General features: G+C 46.8%; 1 long non-coding RNA gene across 1 annotated transcript; it reads left to right on the plus strand.

Moving 5' to 3' along the window:
• Window positions 1-399: 399 nt before the first annotated feature.
• LOC115290223 lies at window positions 400-11,288 on the plus strand. Its single transcript, XR_003908025.1, has 4 exons — window positions 400-1,051; window positions 2,079-2,189; window positions 3,864-4,288; window positions 9,509-11,288. It is a non-coding gene; the product is annotated as an uncharacterized LOC115290223 (long non-coding RNA).
• Window positions 11,289-15,502: the final 4,214 nt, after the last annotated feature.

Below are 15,502 nucleotides of genomic sequence, written 5' to 3' on the forward strand. Positions count from 1 at the left end.
GAGGACCACAGCTTGGTGAGGTAGGGTGTTACTGGGCCCTGAAGATGCATTCCGGAAGGGGTCTCACTAGCATACCGAAGGGCGGGGACTCAGTCCCGAGGGAGGACAAAAGGTTAGCTAGACAGGGGCAGGTAAAGCGAGACCTGTTTTTTACCGGGTCTGCGGTGGCCCGAGGGAAGACTCCGCTTTTGCTACGGTCATGATGGGGAGGCCTCCGCGGGAACCGTGCAGGGTAGAGCCGGCTCCCTCCGCCACCGAGCTCAGGAGGGTCTCCGCGGGAGGAAAGGGCCCGGCGACCAGGGTGACTTGCCTCCCAAGCCCCGTAGGTGGCGACGTGCGTGCGGCATCGCAGCGGGAGGCGGGCGTGGCCATCCCGGAGCCTCGCCCAGACCCCCCGGCCCGGGTGCCTGGTGGGGACCCGGGAAACCGCATCCCCGCCGGGAGCCAGAGCGCCTTCCGGCCACCCACCCGCTGGCGCCCCCGTCTCCTCCTAGGCACCCCGCTGTGCCGGAAGCAAACCAGGACCGCCCAGAGGCGCCTTTGCGATGAAAACTGCGGCCTGAGAAAGCCTCCGCCGAGTCTGTAAACGCCATCGCCTACCCTTTGCTTTCAAAATGGATTTTCCAACCGGGTTTCTTCCTTTAACGGATTCCCTGGTCGGCCTTTGGGTCTGAGAAAACCATTCTAGCAGGGAGAGGCTGAAAGGAAGGATTACATGGCTCTAAGCCCTCAAAGTCAGGCTGGTTCTTGCTCTGCTTGTCATTCACACTGAAGTAAATGTTTTGCTCACCCCACCCCTTCCCCCAACAAGATGATTTTAGGCTTACGGGATGATTTATCCCTCTGGGCGCTCCACAGATTATTTCCTTCTGGCCCCCCCGAAAAGCAGTTATTTCAGAGGCTAAGGGTAGCAGCTGCCTGGAACACATCTTAACACATCTTGGGAAGGAGACAGACCTCAGTGCTACAAAACCAAGGCAGGTGGCTACCATCTTAGGAAAATACAGACGACCAAGTCCTGGGTTCAAGTTCCCTCTCTACAGTCTACCAGGTAAGTCCATGCAGCTCTTTTCAGCCCCAATCTATGAAATCTACCTCGAGTAGAACTACAGCAGAATTGACAATGCCATGCCACCATGCCAAGCCATGTATGAGCTGAGCCAAAGAAAGAAATCATGAATGTGGATATGCTGTGTTTAAAATCTTGATATTTTTTTCTCATCATTATCTTGCATTGATTTTTATTCTGTAAATATGGCATTGAAATATTATTTACCTTGGGGCGCCTGGGTAGCGCAGTTGGTTGAGTGTTTGACTTCGGCTCCGGTCATGATCTTGTGGTTCATGAGTTCAAGCCCCATGCCGGGCCCTGTACTGACAGTGCAGAGCCTGCTTGGGATTCTCTTTCTCCCTCTCTCTCTGCCCCTCCACACCCTTTCTCTCTTTCAAAATTAAACATTTAGGGGGAAAAAAGAAATCTTATTTATCTTGATTACTGAGCTAGATAGGGTTTTTGGTGCCCTCTCAAATTTTGCACAAGAGGCAGCTCACCACCTCACCCTAGTCAAAACCCTGATGATTAGATACAGTAATATATATAAACATACCAAGCACCCTCTCGACGTTTCATAATGTTTACTGACCCACTGCACAGAGAACTCTGAGCTGAGTTTGGGGGCTGGAGGCCATGAGAACCAGTTGTCTATGATGACCCCCTGTGTTGGAAGTTTCACACAGCGTCTTGTTTAAAACCCACAACTGGGGCACCTGGGTGGCTCAGTCAGTTGAGTGTCTGACTTCGGCTCAGGTGATGATCTCATAGTTTGTGGGTTCGAGCCGCGTGTTAGTCTCTGCTCTGACAGCTCAGAGCCAGGAGTCTGCTTTGGATTCTGTGTCTCCCTCTCTCTCTGCCCTCCCCATTCTCTCTCTCTCTCAGAAATAAATGAACATTAAAAAAAATTTTTAATAAAAAAAATAAAACACACAACTTTGCTGAGCAGTAATGTCTGCATCCACAAGCAAAAATCTAAGACTACAAAAGAGCATTTGTAGGAAAGTGATGCTCTCCCTTCTCCCAGGCCCAGTAGCGCTGATGCTTCTGCTCTGAGTCATCTGACTTCTTCCTCCTGCTGCCCCCTTTCTGCACACCCGCTTGTGTGCGATACAGCAGCCAGGTCCCCAACATGAAGGTGAGTAGGTCGGGAGGACAGCACAGTGTGCTCCTCTGGGGAGAGCCCTGGGGCAGCCAGAGAACCAAGCGGGGGATCCCCAGAGCTCACTGGGTCTTGTGCTAGTATCTCTGTGATCCAAATACTTTCAAACTGTGGTTACCCGTTGGCCTTGGGGGTGGCTGGGGACGGTGGGAAGAGAAGGGAAAACTGATTACCAGTGTAATGTATATGCTCAAGTTCTTTGCCTTTGTTTCCTTTTCTGAAAATAAAATACGATTATTAGGGCTCCAGGAGTTTTTTTTTCAACTCTGGTATTGGGGCACCTGGGGAGCTGTCAGAGTTTGACTTCTGCTCAGGTCATGATCTTGTGGTTTTTGAGTTCAAGCCCTGCATCAAGTTCACTGCTGTGAAACTTTTAACACAGAGCCTGCTTCGGATCCTCTGTCTCTCTCTTTGCCTCTCCCCTGCTTGCACTCTCCCAAAAATAAATAATATTTTAAAAAATTAAAACTCTGGTTTTATTTCCAACATTGAAAAAAGTATTTAGAGTTTAGTGGCTTAAAAAATAATAACTCCTCAGTACATCTTATGAATAAGCTCTGTCTGAGGAAGAGAGTTGGTCTTAAAGTAGAGTGAAGTGAGATGGATGGTGTGCTTGCTTTCAGAGCCTCCACTGACTTCAACCCCTGGGTGGGTACGAACCTATTTAAAGCAACTTCCATTTCAACTCCGTGCTTCCTTCCATTCTTGATCCTTTATTCTCTATTCCTCCCCTCAGCGAAAGGAAACAAATTATGGAGTCTTTGCCCTTTGTCACGCTGGTTGTTAGGAGTTTCCCCCGTACATTTTCTAATTGAATGCCAAAATGGCGCTCTGAAGTAGACACTCTTATTGACATTTTAAGGATGTAGACACCACTCCGGTTCACCCAGAATCCAATGGCTACACCCGGGCTTAGCCTGGCCTTCTGACTCCAACACTTCCCAACCTGACCCCAACCTCCATCTTGATTTCTTTTTTTAGGGGGGGCACCTGGGTGGCTCTGTCAGTTGAGCATCCAACCTTGACTCAGGTCATGATCTCACGGTTCCTGGGTTTGAGCCCCACGTCAGGCTCTGTGCAGACTGCTAGCTCAGAGTTTGGAGCCTGCTTCAGATTCTGTGTCTCTTTCCCTCCCTCTCTACTCCTCCCCTGTTCACTCTCTGTCTCTCAAAAATAAATATTAAAAAAAAATTTTTTCTTTTTTTTTTTAATGTTGATTTATTTTTGAGAGAGAGTGTGTGAGTCGAGGTGGGTCAGAGAGAGGAGACCCAGAATCCGAAGCAGGCTCCAGGCTCTGAGCTGTCAGCACAGAGCCCGACACGGGGCTCAAACTCATGAGCTGTGAGATCATGCCCTGAGCCACCCAGATGCCCACACCATCTTGATTTCTGACTTCACTTCTGCTGTAGCCAATAATCAGACTAGTAGATAACTGGGTGTCTTCCAAATGCTTTTCCCCAGGATTTGCCCCACCCAGCTGTTTGTTATTTTATTAATCTTCGGTTTATTACCTGAAAGGGAAGAGGTAGACAGGAGTTCTCTCTGCTCAGAATGAGAGAGCAGAAGTATCTTGGGAGGAGAGTACTTGACGTAAATATTACATGCAAGAGTGCAGGTCCAAATTTCAACAGAATTTCATTCTTCACCCAGGAGACGCCAGCGTGTGGAGGGTTACCTGCTCTTAGGGCTGCTCCTCTAGAAGGAGAGGAAGCGCTCAAGTTGTGCCTCTGGCATGAATGGTCCCGAGACCAAGTGCGCAAAGCCCAGTGACCACTTTCAGGGCAACAACCATTTGCCAGTATCACCAGTTTTATCCTGAGCTCTGTGCACACAGGCAGATAGAGACAGAGACAAAGACGGAGAGAAGATGAAACCACACGGGAGAAAAAGACCGTGAGTTTGCCGGTGGAAGAATGGTATATCGTTTCTCCCTTCCTTCTGGCCTAGAACGAGAAACCTCAGCATCACGTCTGTTTCCCGCAATTTCAGATGTGAAGACGTTAACGGCAGTCTGCGTAGGGTGGCAGAAACATGGAAGGAAAAAACAGCTCTGTGTCGTCTCCAGAATGGAAGTGGTAAGAGAGATTGAATTTGCCTACCTTGCCTGCAGCCTCCTTGTCTTCCTTTGCATTAGAATTCCAGTTTTTGGCTGGGCACATTACTGCCCAGCTCAAAGACTTCATTTTCCAGCCTTTCTTGCAGAAGTCTGGCCATGCGCCTAATTTCTCACTGAAGAGATAAAAGAAGTACTGTGTGGGACTCAGGAAAGGCTTTTTTAAGGGAGAGAATGCTCTTTTCTTCTCCCCATTTTTCCATCTTGCTGAGTGGAACAGAGATGTGATGGCGGGGGCCTTAGCAGTCACTGTGGACCAGGAGACCACCGAGGGGGTGGGCTGGAGGGGACATGAGTCTTTGACGGCTTCGTGGAACTGCCACACAAGTCCTGGAATGCCTAACTCTAGTCTTTTACATGAAAAAGAAGTGTGAGTTTATCTTATCTAAGACTAAATTGGGAACGGGAGGATGTGTGGGGAAGACTGTTTCTAAGTTGACAGATTAACCTAATTCTAATTGATAGAGAATTTTTGTTGAAACAGCATAATCCTTTTTTGCTGGGAACTTTCTTTTCTCCATGTATAGGAAGAGACCACGGCCAGAGCAAGAAAAGCTGTATATTAATCTCATCTTCCTGCATTATTAAAATGTCACATGCATTCCAGAGGCCAGAATAATTGACTGAATATATATTTACTGTGCATTAATAATGTGCCCGGCACAGGAGACTCCACCCAGAGAGATTCTGCTTCCCTTTTTCTACCGTAACTAATGACCCAAATTAGGGCACCCGTGACATTTCAGAAGCCCCCAGTGCTTCCCCAGTACAGCAAGAGAAAAGCAAAATAATCAGTTCTCACTGGCCCTGGTGGGGAAGGCTAATGACATGTAAACATACGCCAAGCTTTTATGTGTTCACCTTCCTTTGAACTTCATGCCAACCTTTTTGTAATAGGTGTTAGTGTCTTCAGTTTATACCTGCATAAACTGAAATGGGAAGATAGACCAATTGGCCCTCAGACAGCCAGACAGGAAATATTTGGGACACTGCTCGATAAATATCTGTTGAATGCATGACTGAAAGTCCAAGCTTGGTTCGCTAGCTTGCAGACCATAAATTTAGAGGAAGAAAAAAGCTCACGTGTGACATCTCCATTCCTAAGTGTCTTTGGTATAAATGAATACAAATGGTTACAGTGCTTCCCTAGAGCCAAAATTGGATGAGAACATTTGTCTACTCTGGCCTTCACACAAGCATCTTTATCAATCATTCCACTGATCCACCTTCTAGGTAGCATTTTGGCTTCTCGGGCTCTTCCTGTAATTGCCTGTGGCCTTTCCATGGTACCAGGCACCACAGGAAATCATAAGACACGTGTCTTGCCCTTACTATGGCTAGCAAGAGCAAAGCCTTGGCCAATGGACACTTTGGCTTTTCAATACAGTTTCATTACAAGATGTGTGACTTTAAGCAAGTTGCTCAATCACTCAGCCTCAAGTACATTATTTATTTATTTATTTTTAAGTAGGCTTGATGCCCAGCACCAAGCCCAGCACAGGGCTCAAACCCACAACTCCTAGATCAAGCTCTGAGCTGAGACCAAGGGTCCGACACTTCACCGACTGAGCCACCCAGGCGTCACAAGTGCCTAACTGATAAATAAAAATTTAATTCAACAAGTGCATTCAGCATTATGCTAAGTGTGGAGGGTGCCAAGAGAAAGATATAATACTTGTCCTTAAAAACGTGAGTCTAGTGAAGGAATTTACAGATAAACATAATGGTGCGGTAAATGCCAAACAGACCGTCCTGCCCCTGAGGTCCCTAATGTGGGGTGCGTGAACGTACCACAGCCTGGTTCAGAAGCAGGGGAGAGAGTGCTTCTTTCCATCACCACCGTCCTGCTGAATTTCCGGTTATCAAGGGGCTTATGAATCTCCTGGTGTTGTAGGGCAGTATCCTCTCAAAGTGCCCTAACGCTCATGGCACTCAGTGGTGCCCTCTTGGCATGTTCTAGCCCGTGAGAGCTCAGGGATAGAGGTGCAAACACCTGTCAGAGCTAGAGTCCCCCCTCCTGGTACTGTCCCCCCAGACCATCACGGGGTCTTACCCACAACCCGGTCAGTCCTCCCTCCCCAAAGCCCTAATTTTACTGTTGTTGTTTTTTTTTCAAATGATACGTTTCCATGGCCTATAGCAAAAGACATTAGGACAAAATCCAACCCGTCAGCAACACAAAATGGAGAATCCAGATTTTAGAGACAGATGGTCTTCCTTCCCAATGAGGGAAAGAAAATGATTTTACTCAGGTTGGAGTGGTACCAGTAAAGACTTGTCACTGTAAGTAACATTCCAACCGCACTTACAGACTGGTGAGCTATTCTCAGATAATAAGTGACATCTCACATTTTGGAGCATTTCCAGGACTGTGTGCCAGGCACCAAGCTTCACAGCGAAGGACCTTAGCCCTCCCCGCCCCCTGCCCCCCTGCAGTGGAATCTAGTAGTAGCTGCATTGTACAGATGAGGAAAACCGAGGCACCAAGTGATGTAACTCTCCCAAGGTTGAGTCTAGCCCTTTGGCTCTGGGACCCACACCCCCAACCACTCCTCTAGATTCGATGAGGAGGCTTTTATCCATTTCTTTGAGGATCCAACCAGATAGTCTCCCCTCTGGTTGGAATGCCTTCTTGCCTCCCCGTGTCTCACCAACCCCTACATAATCCCCAGCCCTGGGTTCCATTATCATCTGCTGGGGCTACTGTACCAAATACCACATACCGAGTGGAAAAACAACAGAAGTTTATGTCCTCATAGTCCTGGAGGCTGGAAGTCCAAACTCAAGGTGTTGGTAGGTCTACTTCTCCTGAGGCCTCTCTCCTTGGTTTGCCTTCTCACGGTTTCTTCTCTGTGCATCCATCCCTGCATCACTGGTGTCTCTCTGCGTGGTCACATTTTCTCTTCTTATAAGGACACTAGTCAGATTGGATTGGGACTCATGCCAAATACTCATTTAACTTACTCGCCTCTTTAATGACTCTATGTCCAAACACAGTCACATTCTGAGGTTCTGGGGATTCAGGCTTCAGTACCTGCGTTAGAGCAGGAGAGGTAGAGAATTCAGCCTATAGCACAGGTTAACTGTCGTTTCCCAAGGTAAGTCTTCTGTGATCTCCTAGGTGAGTTGAGTTCTTCCTGTTCTAAATGCTCCTGTCGTGTTTCACACATGTTCCCGCCAGCAGTGACAATTACTATAACTAGTTACTTAAATGACTATTTGCTCTACATCGGTCTCCCCGTATAGATGTAGACACCAGAGGGAGAGGGATCATGTCTGTCTTGCCTTCTCTGGGCCCTCATTTCCCGGCTCGGTGCCTCGTTACCTGACAGGTACTGTCTCAGTCCATTCGGGCTGATGTAACAGAACGCCATGGACTGAGCGGCTTGAACAACAGACAGTTCTCACTGTCCTGGAGGCTGGGAAATCCCAAATCAGAGTCCTTTAGAGGGCCTTCTGCCTGCTTGGCGGATGGCCACCTTCTGACTGTAGCTTCCCATGGCAGAGTTAGGAGAGGGAGAGAGAGACAGAGAGGGAGAGAGGGACAGAGAACGAGAGAGAGCAAGCTGTCCCATGTCTCTTCTTCTAAAGGCCCTAATCCTATTCACCAGGCTCCACCCTTATGTTCTCATTAAGCCTACTTGTCTCCAGATCCCATCACACTGGGGATTAGGGTTTCCCCCTATGAATTTGGAGGGACACAAACATTCAGTCCAGAGCGTGGACACAACAAAGACTCTTTAAATACAGCGTGGAATAAGGTTAAATATGTCTTTTATTTGCAAAGCAGCATGAGATTTTTGGTTACTATTAGGATCTTTTACAAAATGACAGAATATTAGTGCTAGAATGATCCTGAGAATTGTTTTCTCACAGCAATGAGATAATTGCCAGAAAAAGATCCTGAAGAAAATTGACGCCCTGGCACATCATGCCTTTTTATGGTTGGGTAGGGGGGTTTGCTTAAGCTTTTGCTTTATTTTAAAGCAGTGCTAGACTAGAATTTTTTTAATTTTTTTGAACGTTTATTTATTTTTGAGAGATAGAGAGTGGCAGAGCACAAGTGGGGGAGGGGCAGAGAGAGAGGGAAACAAAGAATCCGAAAGCAGGCTCCAGGCTCCGAGCCGTCAGGACAGAGCCTGACGCAGGGCTCGAACCCATGAACCATAAGATCACGACCTGAGCCCAAGTCGCACGCTTAACCAACTAAGGCACCCAGGAGCCCCTAAATGAACACTATCACTTTAGTTTAGGAGATCATGTTTTATTGCATTAACTCACGCATGTTGCATTTAAAAATAAGACCCCATAGCCTCGGGTCCATCTCTTTAGTTAAACTTCTCCGTAATTTGACTTCCATAACAGAGAGGCAGAGAACCTCTATTTGCATACTATGTTGAACAAAATGGCATTAATAACTTCAAAGCTTTGTTGGACGGTTCAAGATAAGCCGACCCCATGCCTCACCAAAACTCTGCCAGCGGGGGATCTTCAATGCCAATTTAATGCGCTGTCATTTGATCTCTGCAAAAACAGTTTTGTTCATTTGAACGTGAAGCTAACTAACATTGCAGCTTTACTGAAATCTGCACTAAATAAGTATCTAATCCAATTATTACCGGAATTGGTTACAGAAAATTTCTTCATGGCACATTGACTGCTACACTTACAGCTAATGAGGTGTCGCCGAGCTGGTGTGCTGGGTGATCAGCTCCACACGGGACATTCGATTGTTCTCCAAACAGAACACTGATGTCCCGGCCCCGGGCTTTTGAGGGTCTGTGGGGTGGTTTGAACTATTCCTGTTTGCTCTATTCGAACTCCTGGAAAAGGTTCAGTTATATTACATACAGTGACATTATTTGAAGCCGAGTGTCCTGAGTGGTTGAGTTTGTAGCTCCAGGGTCAGAGTGCCTGAGTTCAACCTCGGCTCCACATCCCACAGGCTCCGTGGTCTTTGGCAAGTTAGTAACCTCCCTGTGCCTCCATCTTCTCATCTAAAATAGGGGCACCAAGAGCATCATCTTCATAAGGTTGCTGTCAGGTTACAGGAGCGGAATACCTGGCTTTGGCATGATGCCCGCCTGGCTCACAGGACGTGCTCGGTAAATGCTTGCTGCTGCTGCTGTTTGCATGGGCATCGTTCGCCTTTCTTTTGACATGAATTCAATCTTAAACACAGATTCAAACAAGGACACTAATGATGATTCAACTCAAGCACCCGGCACCTTCCTGAAACCCTGCCTTACCTCCTCACACCTGCCCTGCACAGAACTGAGCACTCTCCTCTGACTCCACCTGCCCCCATGGCAACCCTCCAGCTCTGGATACGGAAATGTTCGTTGCCTTCCTACAGGGTCAGAGACGAAGCCTAACCCATGTTGGCAGCCAGCGTTTCAGCAGGAAGTCCAGAGTGCTGTTGCCATCGGTAAATTCTATGCAAGAAGAGGGAGAGGAAGAGGGTTGGAGAAAGGGAAGGAGAAAGAGGAGGAGGGGGAGAAGCAGAAGGAGGCAGAAGGAAGGACCTAGAAGACAAGACGAGGAACTCCCACAACCCAGCCTTTCCAGGGAGACTTGTAACGTGAAGGGCGTCCAAACCTTATAAATAAGGCGTGTGGCGGGACGGGGCTCTCTGGGGGTGCAGTGGGTGCAGCAGGAGCCTGCTCATCCTGGCTCCCAGGAACCCATCATCCTCATTTCAGGTGGGGAGGCCTGAAAGTGGCCAAGATGTGCCAGCATTCCTACGCCAAACCCTTCTCAAGAGCCAACTTTCCCAGCAGGCCACTGGCAACAACGTTTCTCCGTGACTCCGAAAGCAATGAAATTCTACATACCGAGTGACACAACAGTGTGAGGCACAGACGGACCCTGAAAGCACAGCCAGCATCCGCCCAGGGTTAAGGCTGGCCCTGGGTGGGTGCACCCACCCATCCCAGCCCCTGCTGCACCTTCAGCCTCCTCATCAAAGTCAGCGCGGAGGCACCCTTGGAGGCTCTTGTCTCGTTGCTGTTGATTTCTTCTAATCTGTTCAAAGCAGGCTAATAATAAAACACATTATGTTAATGACTTACGAGTCATAAAACCAAACAATCAGATGAACTATTGGCCTAATATTTTCATGAGAGAATGTGCACGTGACTCTGCAGCCCGGTGCCAGTTACATTTCTATTTACATGGAGCTTGGGGACAATTAGGACATTTATCTCACTTAGTCACTAGTCGCCCCTCCCCCCAACTCTCTTCTCCCTCGTCCCAAAAGACATGAAAAAACGTTTTCATTATAAACTGCTATCTGTGGCTGAAAGCAGCTATTTTTAAAAAATGATGTCATGGCGTCTAGAATGCTACATTGTTCGGTGGCAGAGAACACTCAATGGATTCTTTGGTTCTAGCTGTTTCTACGTGTTAAGTGAACACGAAGTAATCTCCCCTTTTCATCGCGTATCTTCTTTTGCCCATTTTCAGAACTGTCATTTGAGACCTTAGGGAAATTTCAGTGAGTTTATATTTCTTTCCGACCTTCAAATAATTCACATTTCCATATATTGTAAGTGCATATTACTATCTCCTTCCTTTATAGGACTTTGTTACCATCTTTATAACTCAGAAGAACATTCCTATTACATAAGCATATATTTGTATATTTAAGAGACATTTACTTGTTTTACCAAACCTGACTAAGTCCTGAATTATTTTCTATGGGATACCCTCAGGAATGGAAATTATCTTCTGTTTTGTATTTTGCAAGAAGAAATTTAAAAAACAACCTCTTCTACCAATGACAACAACAAGTGACACCAACACGTAGCAACAAATATTTCTTATTTACCTGTACAGAATTTTTTTTAAATTGCCTTTAGGCAATTTCTAGCTATATTCTTTCAGCTATATTCTTTCAAACAATGTGAAGAATAAATTGCACTTTTACCAGGACCATATTTTCTATGAGAAAAATAAACTTCTAGTTCGATGTTCACTAAGAAAATCATCTCAGTGTCTTGAATGAGTGTGACCCAAATGCCGCATCTAACATGCGGGGCCCTCTGTGTTTGTGAGGCTCCAGTAATGCGCATATTATAGGCATGAACTGCTGATAAATTGAATTAGTGCTTCTGACAGGGACGGGAGCGGTATCCTGGAAAACTCACCAGCCACTCAATTAACCTTGCCTGGATCCTCTTTGATGTGCTTGCTTTAATTTACCACCACCCTTACTCCCCCAGTCCTACACACACACACACACACACACACACACACACACACACACACACACACACACACACACACACACTACTCCACTCCCTTTCTTTCCACACCATTCACTGTGCTAGCCGGCATCCCCACTTCACCGTTAACATGTTTTCCTACATTTACACTCTGAGCCTCTTGCCTGAGTGAATTCCCAGCTTTTTAAGTAAGACTTAGGCATTTCCAAATTTCTCCTAACTGCGGCTGCTCATCCTGCCACACCGTGAGGACCTGGACTCCAGAGAGAGACCGGGGTCCTGCTCGCTAGCTTGTGTTACCTTCAAATCATTATTCCTTCACTCTTGCATAAAATTCCTGCCTGTACCATCTTCCCCCACTCATTGACATCATGTGCCCACGTCCTAATTAACCCTGTTTGTTCAAGACCTAGCCTGCAGCTTCCAGGCTTTTTCTTCAAACTGGGTTCTGCCTTTATTTGGATCACTTCACCGCGTAGTGACATAACCTGGCCAACATGTCAGTTTTCTTGAAATTCTCACAACCAGGGTCCATCATGTCTAGCCCACTTCAGACAGCCATTACTATAAACCCACAAACGTTCAACCCCTGAAATCTGGAATTGCTATATGCTACTATCCTTTCTCATTGTGCTATTTTTCAGGGCCCCTATTGTTACCTGCCGGGGCAAAACTAGTTACCCCCAAATGTAGCAGCTTAGAACAATAAACCTTTATTCATTCACACAGTTTCTGAGAGTCAGGATCTCAAGGGAGTTTCTGGCTCAAGGTCTCTTGGGGGGTTGTGGCCAAGATGTCTGGCATAGCTGGAGACACCTGCTTCCTTTTTAGATCGTTCACTCAAGACCTGGCAATTTCATGCCAGGGGCCTCAGTTCCTCACCATAGGGACTCTTGAGTGTCCTCAAGACATGCCAAGTAAGTTTCCCAGAGCAGACGATCCAAGAAAGAGCAAGCAGGAAACCATGGTGCCTTTTATAACCTAGCACCTTCTGCTTCTTTCCTGTGTGCTAGTTAGGAAGCATTATGTCCAGCCCATACTCAAGGAGAGGGTAATTAGGCTCCCCCTTTTGAAAGGAGTGCCCAACAACTTGTAGTCTAATTTCTCAGTCCTATTCCATTTTTACTTTCACTTATACTCAAGATCCCATCTGGTCCATCAGTTCATCCAGTTTCTTACCAATATCCTCATTCCTTTGTCCTGTCATCCTTCTGTTGCTTCCACCTAGAGGAAGGGGGACAAAAGTATGGTTGAAACCAAGTGTCCACCTGATGCCAAACCCAGACACATGGGTGTCGCTGGGGGTTATCATCATACCTGTGAAAATCAGTGCTACTCCATGGCCTCCTGGGTTGAGCAGGCCCTCAACACAATCCAGCACTTTGGTTTCCCAGCCACCAGAGTGGCTATTTGCTTCCTCACCCAGTCCCCAAAACCTCCCTCATAAGCATGACTCAGACTCATCATCTGATCCCTGCTCCCCGGACCTTACACAGCACTCCCCATTTTCCCCCCACTCCCTTGAAACCTTCACACAGGGCCGTCATCCACTCAGTCACACTGGGAGCGATGGAGAGGTGACTCTGAGACCCAACCTCAAAGGAGTAGACACTGAAGGGATGTCTCTTTAAAACTAGAAGGACCTGAACTCTGGGTCAGAAACCACCCACAGCTCAGAAACCTCATGGCTCCTTTAAGTTTCTGTCCTCCTTGTGTCTTCGGCTTCCTGTATGGACTCCTTGCCACCAGTCTTTACACATGCTCAAATCTCATCCTCTCACAGGGAAAGCCTCCCCTTCTAGCCCAACCTCAGCTAATATGTTGTTTCTCTTTGAACTTTTTTCAATATGACTTTTTCTTAGAGTGACAATGGTTTACGCTCACCTTCTCCTTTCCTTACTTTCACTCATTTCTGGGACACACTCAGCTCTGCGCTAAAATGGATTTCACTACGGTCACCTCCGAGGCACTGATGCCATTTGCTCACTTCCTCGTCTTCTTCCAGGTTGTCACAGAATTGACATATGTAGCCACAGCCCCCCGCTGGAAAGGCTGCCCTCACTAGGTTTCCATCTCTTCACATTTTCTACCCACAGCAGACAGGCTCTATTTCCGTGGACCCATCAACATTAGGGTTTCTCAGAGTCTTGCTGATGGCCCTTTTCTCTTTTTAACCTGCACATCAATTCATTTCTGTGGCTTTCGATATCATCTATAGGCCGATTAATTGCCAAGTCTATATTCCCAACTCGTATTTCTTGCCCGATCTTCAATTTTGGAACTCCAACGACCCACTAGACGTACCACCTTTGCTATCCTGTAGGCCTCAAACACTCACCACAGAAGCAATATGGAAGCTATAAGCTGGTTCTAATGGTAACTATGGCACTTGGTAGTTGTGAGGCTTGGAAGAGATTACTCGGTATCTCTGAACCTCAGTGTCCTCAACTGTAAAATGGAGGATAATAATAGCTCAACTCATAAGGGGACTGATAAGTCAATTCACGTAAAGCTCTTTGCACGGTGCTTGGTATATTGCGCTAGGGCTCTGAAATGTGAATGCTATGAGGATTAAATAAGGCAATACATGCACAGCACAGGGCCCATGGTAAGTGTTGACTAAGCATGATCCGGTATGATTATATCCCAACCTGAGCGGATCTCCCTGGGCCTCTCTATCTCCCTCAGACAAGTCCACACCCACTCCAGCATTCCCTCACTCAGCAAATGGGTCCCTTTTCTCCCACTTCCCTGCTCCCTATATCCAAGCAATCACCAAGTTCTAGCTGTTGTAGCATATGACTTCCTTTCTAATTGGCCCACTTCTTCCGTCCCTAGGTCCATGCCACAAGGTCTCCTCCTCAGATTACCTTGAAGCCCCCCACCTGCTCTCTCCACCGCTAGTTCTGCCCTTGGCCAATCCATTCTTCACACTGCGGCCAGAGTTATCAGTTCAAGACGTGCATCAAATCTTGTAATTTCCCCAAGGCCTTTGCATTGCCCCCAGACTAAAGTCCAATGCCCTTAAGTGGATTACAAAGCCAGTTGTATTGAAGTTTGCTTTCCTTTCCAGACAGAACTCCCAAGCTCACACTGCTTTTGCTTTCAATTTCTCTGCTTTCTCTAGCCTGTGTCTTTGCATAGTCTTCCAAAACCTCCTCACCTTGCTGACCATCTCATGCTGGTCCTGTAGCTCTTAACTTGGATGGTGTTTCCTCCAGGAAGTTTATCTGACTGTCCCCAAACCAGGTTAGGGTTTGGCCCCCAATTTACTCTCTTAGAAACATGTAGACTCTCTAAAATCACAATCATCATACTGTTATAACCAGCTGTTTATTTTCTCCCCAACTGATGTCATAAAGGTTACCACATAATGGATGAATGCATATACAGGCAACAAATGAGCAGCTGTCTTTTATCTTTAATGGCCCGTGACATTGTTGATGACTCTCACCACGCTGTAGGGGGCCCTAATAACAGAGGTGCGTACAATGAACTGGAAAGTCCATGTAGAAAATTGGGAGAGCTGAGTTTACTAGCCATTTACTAGCAATGAGATCTTGGCAAAGCGACATAAGCATCTAAAAACTAGGAACAGTAATACTCTTCTTCCAGATTACTGAGAAGCTCAAATAATATCTAGGAAAGTACTGTGTAAACTGCCACATGGTACCAATTCCAACCCTGTCTTTTTTGGGGTTTTTGGTTTGCTCTCTTTCCTGCCTCAAGCTCACTCACTCTCTTTCTCTCTCTCTTCTTCCCCTTTCCTTCTTCTCAGTCCTGCTAGAGGCTCCCATAACTTGGCTGACAATGGTTCTCAGAATATCTAGGGTCAGCAAGTTATCAACCTTTGAAGGAAAAAATGGAAGAGCATAGAACTGGTCAACCAGGACACAGAGTTGGAGCTGAATAGTGTTGCCTCATCACTTCTTTACTGAAAGTCTCGGTTT

The sequence above is a fragment of the Suricata suricatta genome, chromosome 1, assembly GCF_006229205.1.
Source record: "Suricata suricatta isolate VVHF042 chromosome 1, meerkat_22Aug2017_6uvM2_HiC, whole genome shotgun sequence".
NCBI lineage: Eukaryota > Metazoa > Chordata > Mammalia > Carnivora > Herpestidae > Suricata > Suricata suricatta.